This window comes from Emydura macquarii, unplaced genomic scaffold (genome assembly GCF_026122565.2).
Source record: "Emydura macquarii macquarii isolate MOO-44397 ecotype Brisbane River unplaced genomic scaffold, CSIRO-AGI_Emac_v2 contig_3062, whole genome shotgun sequence".
Taxonomy (NCBI): Eukaryota; Metazoa; Chordata; order Testudines; family Chelidae; genus Emydura; species Emydura macquarii.
In genome coordinates, this window is record NW_027133199.1 from 2,353,121 (window position 1) to 2,366,976 (window position 13,856).

At 40.3% G+C, this 13,856-nt stretch overlaps 1 long non-coding RNA gene across 1 annotated transcript; it reads right to left on the bottom strand.

Annotated features, from left to right (window-relative positions):
* Positions 1-1,937: 1,937 nt before the first annotated feature.
* On the bottom strand, positions 1,938-13,455 carry LOC137141455 (uncharacterized). The gene is made up of 3 exons (XR_010916645.1): positions 13,247-13,455; positions 12,037-12,146; positions 1,938-2,075 (listed from the first exon to the last, which is right to left on the bottom strand). It is a non-coding gene; the product is annotated as an uncharacterized lncRNA (long non-coding RNA).
* Between the last annotated feature and the right edge of the window lie 401 nt (positions 13,456-13,856).

Genomic DNA, 13,856 nt, shown 5'->3' on the forward strand with positions numbered 1-13,856 from the left:
GGTGGAAATCGCAAATTCAGACGGGAAATAAGGTGTAAACATATGGCACTGGAACAATTTACCAAGGGTTGTGGTGGATTCTCTATCACTCAGTTTTTAAATTAAAAAAAGGTCTGATCTAGGCATTATTTTGGGGACGTCCCATGGCCTGTGTTATACAGGAGATCAGACTAGATGATCTCAATGGTCCATTCTGATTTTGAATCTGTGAAACTCGGTTACATTAACAGAGCAGTGCACAGGGTTTAATAAAGTTTCTCTTGTTCAACCTAACCTGTTTTCAGCTTCATTCTGTGAATTAAACATGATCTTCATCCACAACATGAATCAAACCTTTTTAAGAGACAAAAAATTCACATAACTCTTTCCCTCCCACGCACGTAATTTCAGCAATGCCAGCTACTATTATTCTATCACAAGCCTTGTGATATTGTGAGCTTTTCTTAAAGCTCCAGTTCCTGGATTCATGTGAATCTCTGATTTCATTTATAAAAAGTTTCTAGTACTCATGATTGCAGAGAAAAAGCTGAAAATGTGAACCCTACAGGCTATAACACAAGAGAACAAATTTAAACCCCAGATTATTTTTTAAATTCTTATGATTTTAAGTAATTTATTTAGGCAGAGTAACTCATGATTTTTGAATGCTTGGAGTTGGCAATATTGTTATTTCATGCCTATGCCAGGCTTCAAGTGCACTTCTGGTAGTGGGGGGGGGGGGGGGGGGGGGGGGGGGGGGGGTGGGAAGACAAATTGTGAATTCCTATTTATACAGTTGTATATTCTGATTTGGGTGACAAAGATAAATTTGACTGCTTTTACCCCAACGTCGCCTACAGAGACAGATAAGAGAGCTGGATTCTAATCTATGTTGTGCATTTAAGATGCAATTAGTTGCATCTGTGGAAATTTTCAGAGGTAGAACTGGCCAAAAATTTTCCTTTAAAACTCTATTTGAAAATGCCTTTTCAACCAAAATTAACATTTTGGTGAAAAATGGCCAGGTTGAAATTTTTCAAAGAATTGTAAAACAAAATGAAAATTTCTGTATCACACTGAAAAATAGAGCCCGGGGGGGGGGGTCCCCCACGTTCTTTTTTTAGAAAAAATTTTCCCCCTCCCCTGGAAAAGGGGTGAGCGGAGATATTGTATTAATTTAGATGGAATATATGAGCCCAAAGAGACAAAGATGTACATGACCCTGCCCTTGTACAACATTTGAACAGTGTTAAATAAAGGTCAGGGTTTGGTATACAGAGACCTCTTAGTAGCATGGCAAACACACTATTAAACATTTTTCTGTATCTTTAACAGGTTAAAGGGAAGGAAAACAGTTAAAGTATTTGAAATGTAAACTATTAAATAAGGCTTTCATTTTAACCATATCGCTTTGTGCCAAAGTGGGAATTTAGGTAATATTTTTATGATCCCTATTCATGACTCAGTTTCCCTCCATGCTTTGTATTGCTAGGAATGGAGAGCAAAAGGGTTAAAAGCCACTCTTGGGGCAGAGCATGGGACCCAAGGTGTTGTGTCACATAACTGTCTGTGGTGGTATGAATGGGTCCTTAAAGTACTAGTTTAAACTAACCATATCAACAGAAGATCCTGAAAGAATGGAAATGCCAGTGGCTGGGACATCCACACAAATCCATGAGGAAGGACATTTCCCACCATCCCTCTCAGGGAAGCAAAGGGAAGGCCACAGTTAGAGAACAAAGGGGAAAGGTTTCAGGTGGCTGGGTTGAGAGCTGAGCACACAGAAATACAGGACACACCTGGGACTGAGATAGAGAGAGAGAACAGATGCAAGAGATCCAAGATGGCCTCATTGGCAGCATGGCTCAAGGGAGCCCTGGCCTGGCTTTGAACAGGCTGAACTCTATCTTAACCTTTGCCTTTCTATGCTAAGGTAAGGACTTCCAGATTGTGCATGCCAAGTGAACTAATTTATTGTTGCATAGTATTGAACAGGCTGCCTGGTGTCACTGCAAATACTCACTAAGCATCGTGCCCTGAAGGGGTATAGTACAATCCTTCCATGGGTCTGGCTTAGCTGGATTCACTCCAGGTGCCTAAGAAGAGAGAAGAGGATTATTGGTACCCAAAGGCCCAGTTTCAGAGTCTTAGAGGCCATGGGCCTGCCCTGTATAGGTCCTTGGGGCTCAGCACACTAAAGGGGTCACTCCCAAAGGGCTGGTTACAGGCTGTGGCATATCCAAGACCCCCTGGATTTGACACCCTTGTTCCCTTTCCCCGTAGAAAGTTGTTTGGTTTTGGGGTTTGGGGGTTTTTTTTGGTTTTTTTTAAAAAAAAAAAAAAAAAAATACCATCTTGACTGTCTTTTAGATGGTATTAAAGATGGTAATAAATGTCCTTTTTGGTGAAAGGAATGACATTAGCTGAGATGGGCTGGACCTGTTAAATTCCAATCCCCTTTCATAGAAGGCAAAAGATGACAAACGCATACAAAAGGGGAGAAAAAAAAAAAAAAACACAAAGATAGAAAATGCAGCTTCTGTCTCTGGTGTTGACTTTCATTTGCAATATCACTGCTGGAAAAACACAGGCACAGCACATGGGCTTATCAGCCACCCTAAGCCCCGGCAAATTTGTGCCAGCATTGGGCAATTAGGGCATTGTTTTTAACTGCCTTTCTGGTCACAGGTTTACCGAAGTGTTGCAAAAATATGTAGTCTTGGCTGCCTATGACAACTACAGAAAGGGGAGGGATAGGGAAGAGAAGAAATAAGGTGAGGAAAGAAAAGAACATGAGGGAAGCAGGGGAAGGGATCAACAATTTTTTTTTCCATCATAGCCCCCGCCCCCCTCCATCAAATAATGTTTGAGAACAGAACCCAGCTTCTCTCTCAGATCCCCAGATAACTAGAAAGACTCAATCCCAGCTGGTCCTCTTCTTTGGTATCCCCTGCTGCTTCCTTTCAATCTCATTTCCCTGCAGGCCGATGAGAGAAAGGAACCACGCGCACTAGTAGCCCTTACAGAGCCCCCTAACCTTCTGGATGTAAGGACCTCTATAGCACTGCCATGGAGAGATTAACACCCATGTTTCCAGCCAAGTTTTGCAAACCCAAGAGATCAGCACAAGCCAAACCTCCAAATCACTTGCAATTCACCCAGCACATCTTTGGCATCATTAGTGTCTGCTTTCTCAGGGTCTAGGAAAGGTGTTGCCCCTGAATGAAATACTATGTGAATAATATATAATTTTTAAAAAGGGGAGCTTCAATTTCTTCTCAAATATCTTTTCAGAGAAAGGCACTGTTTGCCTAGCTTGTCTAGTCTGCTTTGTGTTAGAGGATCTCTACAGAGATTCTCAGGCAGTCTTCTTCAATTAAAGCTAAACAAATTCAGTAGTCCAACAGGGATATGCTTTCCAATTAAGGATTAGCATACTTTGACATGAGGCTGTCAATTTCAATTGGTATAAATCAAACTGAAATGTCAGACCACTTGCCATCTGGTTTATAAATATCTAATTTGGAAAGCAGCAATGAAACAGCTAAAATACTGCTACTGGGGAAAGGATACATGTACAGTAAATGTTACCCAGAGATCTTTAAATACACAAACTCTTAGTGTAATGTACCAGTAACTACAGAGTCTGGATTTACTTCTTTAGACAGAGCCAAGTTTAGAAGAATAGATTTAATTTGAAAACCAGGACAAGGCAGATAACCAAGCTTTAAAAAAAAAAAACAAAAAAAAAAAAAAAAAAAAAAAAAAAAAAAAAACACCACCCCCCTTTTTTCAGGCCAAAGGAATAAAAGCATTGTAACTAATGAGCCCAAGAGCAAGAAATGCAGCCCATCAGCCATATGTTTTAATTCATTACAAAGATTAAACAGACCAAAAGTAATGAGAAAAATCTGATTAGTATCAGAAAAGCAAAAGCAAAAAACAAAACTAGCCAACCTGTCCGGGAGGTTCAGTGTCTGAGCCCGGTAGCATTGCGCAGTGGTGACACTTTGTGACTATCACCCAGTGACAAGAGTCTGCAATGGTACTACCAAGCGGCAAGAGTCAGTGGGCTGGTAGTAGTGGAACCCAGGCCCTCCCTGCTCCACCAGGTTTAACACAGAGCCCTGTGACTGGCAGTTCAGATATATAGTCTGGGGCGGACTCTGTCCCCTCTCAGCTCTACCTTGGTGATGAAGCTGTGGCCTCCGACCTCCAGGCAGGAGCAACCTGAAAGGGAGCGGCCCATTCAGCAACCCTCGGCCTCCCCTCCCAGCCTGATTCCTGCTAGGGATTGACGCCCTGAGTTCTGGTGCCTCAGTCTTAGATGTTGGAGAACTATGTGGATGCAAAGAGTCCAGCCTCCCCATAAAGGTTATGGCCTCCACCACTGTTGTCAGTCGATGTTGCACCTATTTTCTCCCGCTGGCTGAGAGAACCTGGACGAAGTGCTCCAGCACAATGGTCTCCGCTACCTGCACTCCAGTCTGCTTCTCAAGCTTCAGCCAGCACCAGCACAGTTCTTTCAGTTTCAGGTATGTATTTTTCCTTCCTGTATCATTGACAGAATGTCTTGGGGGTTGAGATCTGTATAGTCTCAAATGAATGTTTACACTTCAACGTAATCCAGCACCCTGTAAGGAGCCTAGGTGGGTCCCATCAACTACGAGGGTGGCCCAGTGTTCCTCTGGCCAGCATACTGCAGTGACCTTCTGCTTGAAGGCTTCTGCTTTGTCCCCAGGGCCCATTTTTGCAAGACTGATGAGCAGCTGAAGGTCCTAGTGCTGTGGAATAAGATGGCCCATTGGGGCTGTAGGAGCCTTGCTACCTGTTGAATAAGGCATTGTTGTTGCTCCTGGTTCTGTGCCACCAACTCTCAGAGTAGCTGCTGCGGCTGGGCTGCTTGTTATTGCAGTATCTGACCCGGCTGTTGTTGCTAAGCTGCCTGCCGTTGGCTCTCTCATCCACTTAAGCAGCTTTTCTGTACTCATGATCTCCCATGGCTGTTTTTAAATTGGTGGGTTAGCTGCCCCTTCATCGGGACTGAGTTATTGCCCATGTCCTCCAACAGTTGTTGGGTGGGAGGGTTGGTGTCTGAGCCTGATAGTGACACCTAATGCCAAGAGTCTGTGGCAGTATTACTCAGTGGTGAGAGTCAGTGGGGCCAGTGGAAGGGGAGCCTGGGCCCTCCCTGCTCCACTAGACTCCAACTTAAAGCCCTGTGACCGGCAGGTCAGATACATGGCCTAGGGCAAACCCTGTCACCCCCCACGCCTACTTCCTAGGTCGCTTCCTACAAGGGCCTCTGCCCCTCCAAACAAATCACAGAGTCTGCTTATGGACTCACCAAGCGGGGATGCTCCTTGGCAGCAATACAGAGGCTCTTGTCCATGAGTCACAGCCCACCATTCCCAGTCTCCATTGTGGAATTTGCTGCTCGGCAGTGAGGACTTGTCCATGTGGTGTGGCCTCTGAGGGAGCTAACAGCATAGGACTGTTCCCTTGCCCTGTCCACCCTGACTGACCTGGGTTGCTTCTTTTTGAGCGCTACTCCCATCATAAGCATGCTCAGCCAGTGCAGCTGGGCAGGGCCTTCTGGGCCCAGAGTTGTTTGATAACCCTTGGTTCCCCAGTGTAGAGATTACACACCCCATCAAACAACCCGGAAAAACTCCATTAAGCCTTAATTTATGTACATTTGATCTCAATACTTCGCAAGTGGGATTTTTAATGGGGAAAACATAGCCAAAAAGAAAAAAAAGTAAATCTGATGCAATACACTGAATACATCATAACACCCAACACTGGGCCAAATCTTGTCATGATCACATTTTGCAGCACAGACCTAGACAGAGATCTGTGGTCTAGCCTGCCTCCATATAAAGGAGCACTATTCAAACCCTGGGATAGAGATTGCCTCTCTGACTCCACAGGGAATCAAGGGTTTGTGGGGGATTGAGAAGGAGGGAAAAAAGTGGGGAAGGGTTTGGATACACTTCTGATAAGCATCCACATAACTGAGAGCTTATCTAAACTAAAGGCCGAGCTATGCAACCTGTATGCCAATGTTGTAAACGGACAATAAGTGACCCCACACACACCCAGCTCTACCCCTACCCCTCACTAGACATTAATCTAAACAGAGCCCCCTGGATATTCTTGGTCACCAGGTTGCTTAATCCTTCTCATGAGAGAGTCAGAGTTGAGCAGTCTCTATTGTATAGTCTGTGCAACAGTCATTGTATTGTAAATTCTTTGTTTACAACTCCTTTGCAGATTGATGGATGCTGAGCCCCTCCTGGGTGGGAGTGCCTCCTCTGCTATTATTAGCAAGCGAACAACGTATTGTAACAGCAAAATCTTATAACGTGATACATACTACCAATATGCATATTTTGACAGCACAATGGGATTTAGCAGATTATGACCTTTCATTAGCTATCTTACATGGTGTGCTTAATATGAATTATTATAACCATACAAAAATGACGACTATGGGGTTTACAGTGTGCTGCTTTGGGGTACAGAATCAGTGAGGTAATATCTTTTATTGGACCAACTTCTGTTAGTGACAGAAGCAAGCTTTTGAGCAACACAGCTCTTCCAAATGGCACCTTTTTTCTCACCAACAGAAGTTGGTCCAATAAAAAGATATTTCTTCACCCTCCTGGTCTTGCTAACATCCTGGGACTGACACGGCTACAACACCACTGCACATCTTCAGAAAACAGGCACTCAGACACTATAGAAAAGGTATGTCTACCCCACACCTTGGAGCGAGCTTCCCAGGCTCAGTAGACAGACTTGCACTACCAGAGTGCCAGGTAGCCTGCTAAAAAAATGGCAGCATGGATGTCACAGCACCAGTAGAGCCTCGGCTAACCACCTGAGGTCAGGCCTACCTGCCCAGAATGGACATAGAAGATGATGTCATCGTGTAATGAAGTTACTACTTTTTAGGGTTTTCTAATTCCTTTGTTTTAAAGTTGCAAGTGTTCCAGACAAAACAGGAACAAACAGCAAATCCCAAAACCTAAGTATCCTCCAACTAGATCTTATTAAAAAGAAAGATAGTAATCAAGAATCAGTTAGGGTTCTGACAAAGGACAGGTTATCAACCAGAAAATAGATATTTGTTAGAGAGAATCCAAGAACCATAAAAATTCAATTTCATTTCCTAAAAAAACCCTACATTATTCTCATGGAACTAGTGAGAAATAATGAATGCACATATATGGCATAATTTTCCTCACTGATCTGCACTTATGATCTCTAATCCACACAATACATATTGCATACTCTGCACTAGATCTGGGCAAACAATGGAATTTTTTGATTTGCTGACAATTCAAGAAGTTAAAAAATATTTGGGGTTGAACTAACTGAAAATTTTGGGGGGTAAAAAAAAAAATCAGTTTCAAGGAAACAAAATATTTTCTTTTGATAATCAAAACTTTTGTTTCAAAATTTCCTTTATCAGATTTTAAAATGGTTGAAATAAAAGTAGTTTCATTCTTAAAAAAAAAAAAAAAAAAATCAAATCAAAATATTTCATTTAAAAAAGGTCAAAATCAGCAATTTCCATTGGGGGGGAGGGAGATATTTGGGGGTGGAGGGGTTGTTTTTTTAACCCAAATTATGTGACAAAAACAAAAACATGAATTCGAGAAACAGTTCAACATTACCAAATATTTCCAAAATATATTTGGCGCACACACACGCACGTTGCTCTGTTTGACCAGAAGGGGAAGCAAATTCTAGCATCAAAGGCATGGAGAATACTCTGGCCTCAGATTCTAATGTAATAATCAGTATTGTAAACTCAAGCATTCCAGTTTATTTTAGGATGCAAGATATCACAAGGAGAGAAAGCCTATATCTTCTTAGCACTAAGGGAGAGGTTAATAACTATATAAGCTTTTATGACTCCACTTCCGTATGCAAGATATTACATATTTAGAAATGTTGTGAGACACAAACAAACATGTTTATTGAATCACTGAAAGTAAATTGCTCAAATCACACGCATTTGGGCTTTGACAGTTTGAGAAGCCCTTTTTCGGACTGCAATTCTCCCTTTTGTCACAAGATAGCAGTGTATTCCAAAGAATACATAGTTTCAAAAGCAGTATTGCAAATTCTCCATTTAAAACCTTTTGTGTTCTTTCAGACACACAGGAAATGAAAAATGACAGTAACTGACCTGTCCAAAATCTGGTAGTCTCCTCCCCACCCACTTTTTGTATTTTCCTTTAATGGAGATATACTACTTCCGACAAACTTTCTAACAAAAGTTTACAGTATACATTTGAAAGCTATGAACTGTGAAGGTTCTGCTGTAAATCAGAGATCCAATAATAATAGCTCATCACCACAAAAAGAGGCCCTGATTCAGGAATGTATCTTCTTTCAGGGCATTTACACATGCTTAACTTCAAGTCAATAGGATTTAAGCCATGCTTAAAGTTAAATTTGGGCTTAAATCCTTTCCTGAATCAGGGCCACAGAAAATGCAGTTTAATAAAGGAGACCAAAATTAGTGGACTGTATTGAAAATGTGGAACTTACTCTTTTTTTGCAATCCAATGTGTCCTAATCACTGAATGGTTTGTACATCACACAGTGGGCTCTGTTCACTAATGAGCTGTATTGGCTGCGTGCCGTACATGTGAGGTAGTTCAAATGCATATTGCTTGTGGGCATTTTTTCTGACAACAGGTAGAATAACTAATCCACAAGTGCACATGATTGGACATGAATAAACCCGGCATGCTAAAAAAAGCAGACAGCATCAAAGCAGAAAGTGGACAGAACAGCGCCTCAATGCTGCTACTTATGATTCTGCTAGGAGACTATGGGCCATACAATGAGTGAAGCAGATCTCAGAAGATACTCTTCTGCCTTCAAGCTCGGAGTATCATGACTTACCGAGTAGCAGGCCATGACAGGGGCCACTGTGGGGAGACAGAAGGACCACCCTAACCCAAATTAAATCCACTACTAGTCTCCTTCCAGTTACCTTTTCAAAGCATCACAAAATATAGAATAATTGTTAAATGGAGACATTTATAAAGACAATAGCTACAACTGGAGATGTAAATGGCTTCCACTCAACTTGCATTCCATCCTTTGCCTGCCTTGTTTACCAGGGACCACATCTTGTATGAAACTCTGTACAGCACAGACACATGTAGTTGTTGAGTTACTGCAAGTAAATGTATCATTACAGTCAACATTGAATATCAGTGTAATTGTGCCACAGTGAAAATAAGGAAAATACAGAGACAAGTCCACTACTCCCAGTATCTGCTAAATGAGAATGGGATGTGCTCATATACACACTAGTGTTAGGGATCTGAGAGAAATATTCCTCCCTCTATCAGTCTTATGATTCTGCTAGTAGTCTATCACTTGGCCCTCATAGTGCTTCACAGCTGCAGATTCACTACATTGCACAGGGGTGTCTTAGCAAGTTGTGACCATCTAAATCTGTGCCTGTGATTATACCTCAAGTGCCACTCTCACCAGAAACACACTGCATCCTTAATCATCCTCAGTCCTTCCAGGGCCACAATACACATTGCATATCTGCCCCATATTTTGTTTGCTAAAATATATTACTTCCCAGTGTAGATGGAGTTCTGCACACACAGAGGCAACATAACTATTCATTATTATTTGCTAATTGCCATCAATGTACACAGCATCATCAGCATTCTCAGCCAACATATCAAATGAGATAATAAATTGCCAGTGGTGGATACTACAATCAATTACTGTTTAGTGTGGAATTCAATATTTTAAAGAATATATTTTTAAATGTTCTTACGCAAAAAGATTTGTTTTAGATAGAAAAAAAACAGTATATCTACTGGCATCTACAGAAGAAGTCCCTATTTTTGTTAAATATCATAAAGGAATATTGAATAGATCAACATTAAATGCAACAAAGTGTAAATCTGTTTGTTTTTAATTAACAATACTGGAAAACTAAGACGATATATATGGATGATTTTCACTAATTCATAAACTGAAGCCAGACAGAAAGAGAAAAGGAACCGTTCAAGTTTTTCTTTGTAACCTTTATGCATTGCTAAGGGAACCATGTAAACAAGGTAAGAGCGCAAATCTTGATGTTTAAGTTTAGGATCACACAAATGACTGATATACAAATTTTGATACTTACAAATTGTTTTTATAGTGATGTAAATATGAAGAGCAATGCTTAAAAGCAATCTAATGAGTAATTTCAATTTAGAACATACTAATCTATTTATCAGGTAGAAAATATAAGAACAATGTAACTTAATATTTCATGGCGCTGATGTTTTTGCACAGAATATTCTTGTCTGAAGTTTCTTAGATTTTAAATTTTGCAGTTAGTGGGGAAAAAAGAAGGATGTGAGGAGTTAATCTTTTTTCATCTAGATACTTACTAGTGACTGCATAATTAGTTACCCTAGTGCTTCCAGTATTACATTTGATAGGAGATGATTGGCTCTACCATATAACCAATCAAAGGCATCCACATTAATTTATAATATAAACAAGTATGTGTGCAAGCTGGACCTCAGTTCCTCTATGCTACATTTGTTACACAAAACAGCTATTAATAGGCCTTAGCTACTCCCTCCCCCTTCAGATTACAAATTACTTTAAAATGAATTCATAAAAATTAAGGTGTGGTTTAGGATTAGGTTATTTCATTTTCAGATTAAATGCTGCAGTTTTAAAATTTAGATTAAGAACAAATTTCATCATAATCCAAAAACCTAAACAGGATATATCAGTTTTTGCCGAACAATTTTTACTCTGACTTCAAACAATTCCTGACAGCCAGTTCAAGAGAGAAACAAGCACAAGGAAGCTCAGTGTTGTAATCAACAGCTTAATGATTTTTTGAAAACAGGGTTTATTAGTTTAGCTGTTTAATGCTTGTTAAACAATTGCTTGCTTGCAATGTGCTGTGAGACAAATGCAACAGAAAAGCAGCAAAGATTAAGTCAAAGGTAGATTCAAGGGAAGCAGCAAACAATGAAATTTAATTTAATCCTAATTTGTCTTTTAGTTGTTGACAATGCTGTTGGCATTAAATATTAATTACTTAGAAAGTAAGCTCTTGGTAGTGGGACCATGTTTTTGTTGCTTGTACAGCACCTAGCACAATCATAGAATCATAAAAATGTACAACTGGAAGGGGCCTTGAAAAGCTATCGAGTGCAGCCCCCTGCACTGAGGCAGGACCAAGTGAACCTAGACCACCCATGACAGGTGTTCGTGTAACCTGTTCTTAAAAACCTCAGTTGGAAGCCTCTTCCAGAGCTTCACTACAGTGAGATCTGGGTCCATGACTAGAGCTCCCAGGCACTACCAGAATACAAATAAGTAATAATTAATATTTAGACAAATGAAACCTAAAAACATATTGCAGTGAGTTTGCCAGTTGGCAATGAAGTTATATTTGAATAGCCCATTTTTTCCATAGCATATGAGCTAAAGTTCTATTTCTAACTTATTCAACTGCCTTCTTGGGCCCCAAAGGAAAGTATCCCTATTCAGGAAATCTGTTCCCTTTGAAATCAATTGATTTAAATACATGCTTAAATACATACCTCAAATAGGCATGGATTTAAATGCATGCTTACAGGCTATTCCAAATAGGAGCCTTAGCCAGTAATGCAGCTCTGCATTTGAAAAACAGGGAAATCTAAAGCAGGAAAAGGGGAAGAAATGGCCCATGGTGAGGAGAAGACAGAAAGGGATAGATGGAGTTAGAATGAAATCAGCTGTCCATTGCCACAACTTCACAAAGTCACCTGACTGGAGGATCTGCTGTTGCACAGATTCACCCATTTCACTTCCACCTGCTTCGTGCCCCCGTCAGCATCGTTCCTTTCTCCCAGGTCCTTTGAGAGAGACCTACACTCTGTGCAATATCTAGGAGGGTTTGCCACTTAGTGCTGAAGTAACACGCGAAAGTGACATCGAATTGGCATCTGAAGTTCTGCTCCCTGTCCACAGACGAGAACAGGTGCAAATTTGCAAGTATTCACTTACCTCATTTTTATCAACAGCTACACTGTATTTAAAAAGTCTTCATTTTTCTCCAAGGACCATCTACTGTCACTGATCCTTGTGCCAGACTCCCATTGACTTCAATGAGAATACTATGCAGAGAACAATGGAAAGATATAGTTGTAATTGTTCATATACCCATTTTGCTTTACTTTTCTTGTTAAAGGTCAATTTTAAAAGGAGGCCAGTAGCTCAGCCATTTTAGAATGATAAAAGTCACCTATCACCTCTAATTGCTCTGTTCTCTTTCTAGTGTTTCTTCTTTCTCCTTAATATATCCCTGTAAACTACTTTGGCTCACATTAACTCCCTTTATTTTTTTATCTGAAAGTCAAATCTGACAGCATTTGGTTCTTACCATATTCTTATTTTATCTTTAGATCATTGAGCAGTCCTTTATAAAATGACAGAGGCTACTTTTGGAATTATATAGTTCATTGTACTTTAACCATAGCTTTTCAAATAAACAAACATTCTTCCACAGATAGATTTAATACTTCTTCCCCCATTGCACCATATTCACTAAGTTCTTATATGCTCAAAAATTGCTTTTTGGAAACACAGTTCTCTTGTATCATTGTGTTATGCAAACCTTGTCTCAGATATATTTGGTATAAATAAGGGCACAACCTGGTCCAATATAAGTGGGCCCCAGTCTTACAAATACTTGCTTACACATGCTTAACTTTAGTAGCAGGAGAAGTCCTACTGAAATCTACAGAACTAGACTATTAGTTAAGTACAGGCATAAGTGTCTGTAGATTCAGGGCTTTAGTCTAGAAAAATGTAATTCCAATGCTCTTGTAAAACATTTTTGCTTAACATACTATTAATTATATTAGCCCATATCTGCAGCTTCCTTAATACAGGTAGAGAATTTGTCTATATGGTCCACTGATTTTGTATCTAGTGGTCTATCCTCACAAAGCAGGAAAACTTTTTGCAAGTATATGTTCCAGCAGATCTAGCCATTCTTGTGCCAGTTGTCCTCACTGTTGCATTATACCAAATAAAAATTGGCTTAGCTCACCTTTGTGTATATTATCAGCTCAGTGAAGCCTACAGAAGTCTGCTACTCTCCTTTACATATTAGAACCCATAAGAGAGGATTGGATCAAATAGTGAAAACCTCTTCCTAAGAGTCAAAAATAAGTTTTATAAGATACCCATATTGTACCTGAGACAGACTCACCTGTACCAGTGGGGCATCTCACAAAGCAAGCTCACATCAATTTTACAACAATAAACTGATATTTAACTCAGAATGGCCACCTGGTCTTTAAATTCCATAACATAAAACAGTCCTTTACTACTCCAACCAAAAGATACAATCAGAGTAAGGTCCCTAACCAGCTTCTGTTTCTTGAGTTAAGACAAGAGAAATACTTCCTCTCCTACCTCAGCTTCACTCAGAATTAACCATTAGAGGAAACAGCCAGTCCTTTTTATCTTGCCCAATGGGCCCTGATTGGCTTTTGCCTGCTCTTGGCCTTTCTAGCTGCTGGAGGACCAATTCTTGATGGTTTCACCAGCAGCTGATCCTGGTTAGCCTTTCTAGGCAGCTCTCAGAGGTCTGAATTCACTTGTCTTTTTATCCCAGCTTGGGTGTGTCAAGACAGCATGGCTTCCAGCAGAGGACAAGCAAACCCCTGATATACCTTGTCAGAATATTTTAAAATGTGTCATTTGGGAAGTATGTTCTTTTAAATAAAACACTCTATAGGGGGAAAAGCTCCTTTCAATGATTTTTATTTCATTGAGAAAGAATTTTACTAGATCCTGGGATTTTTTCCATTCCTTTG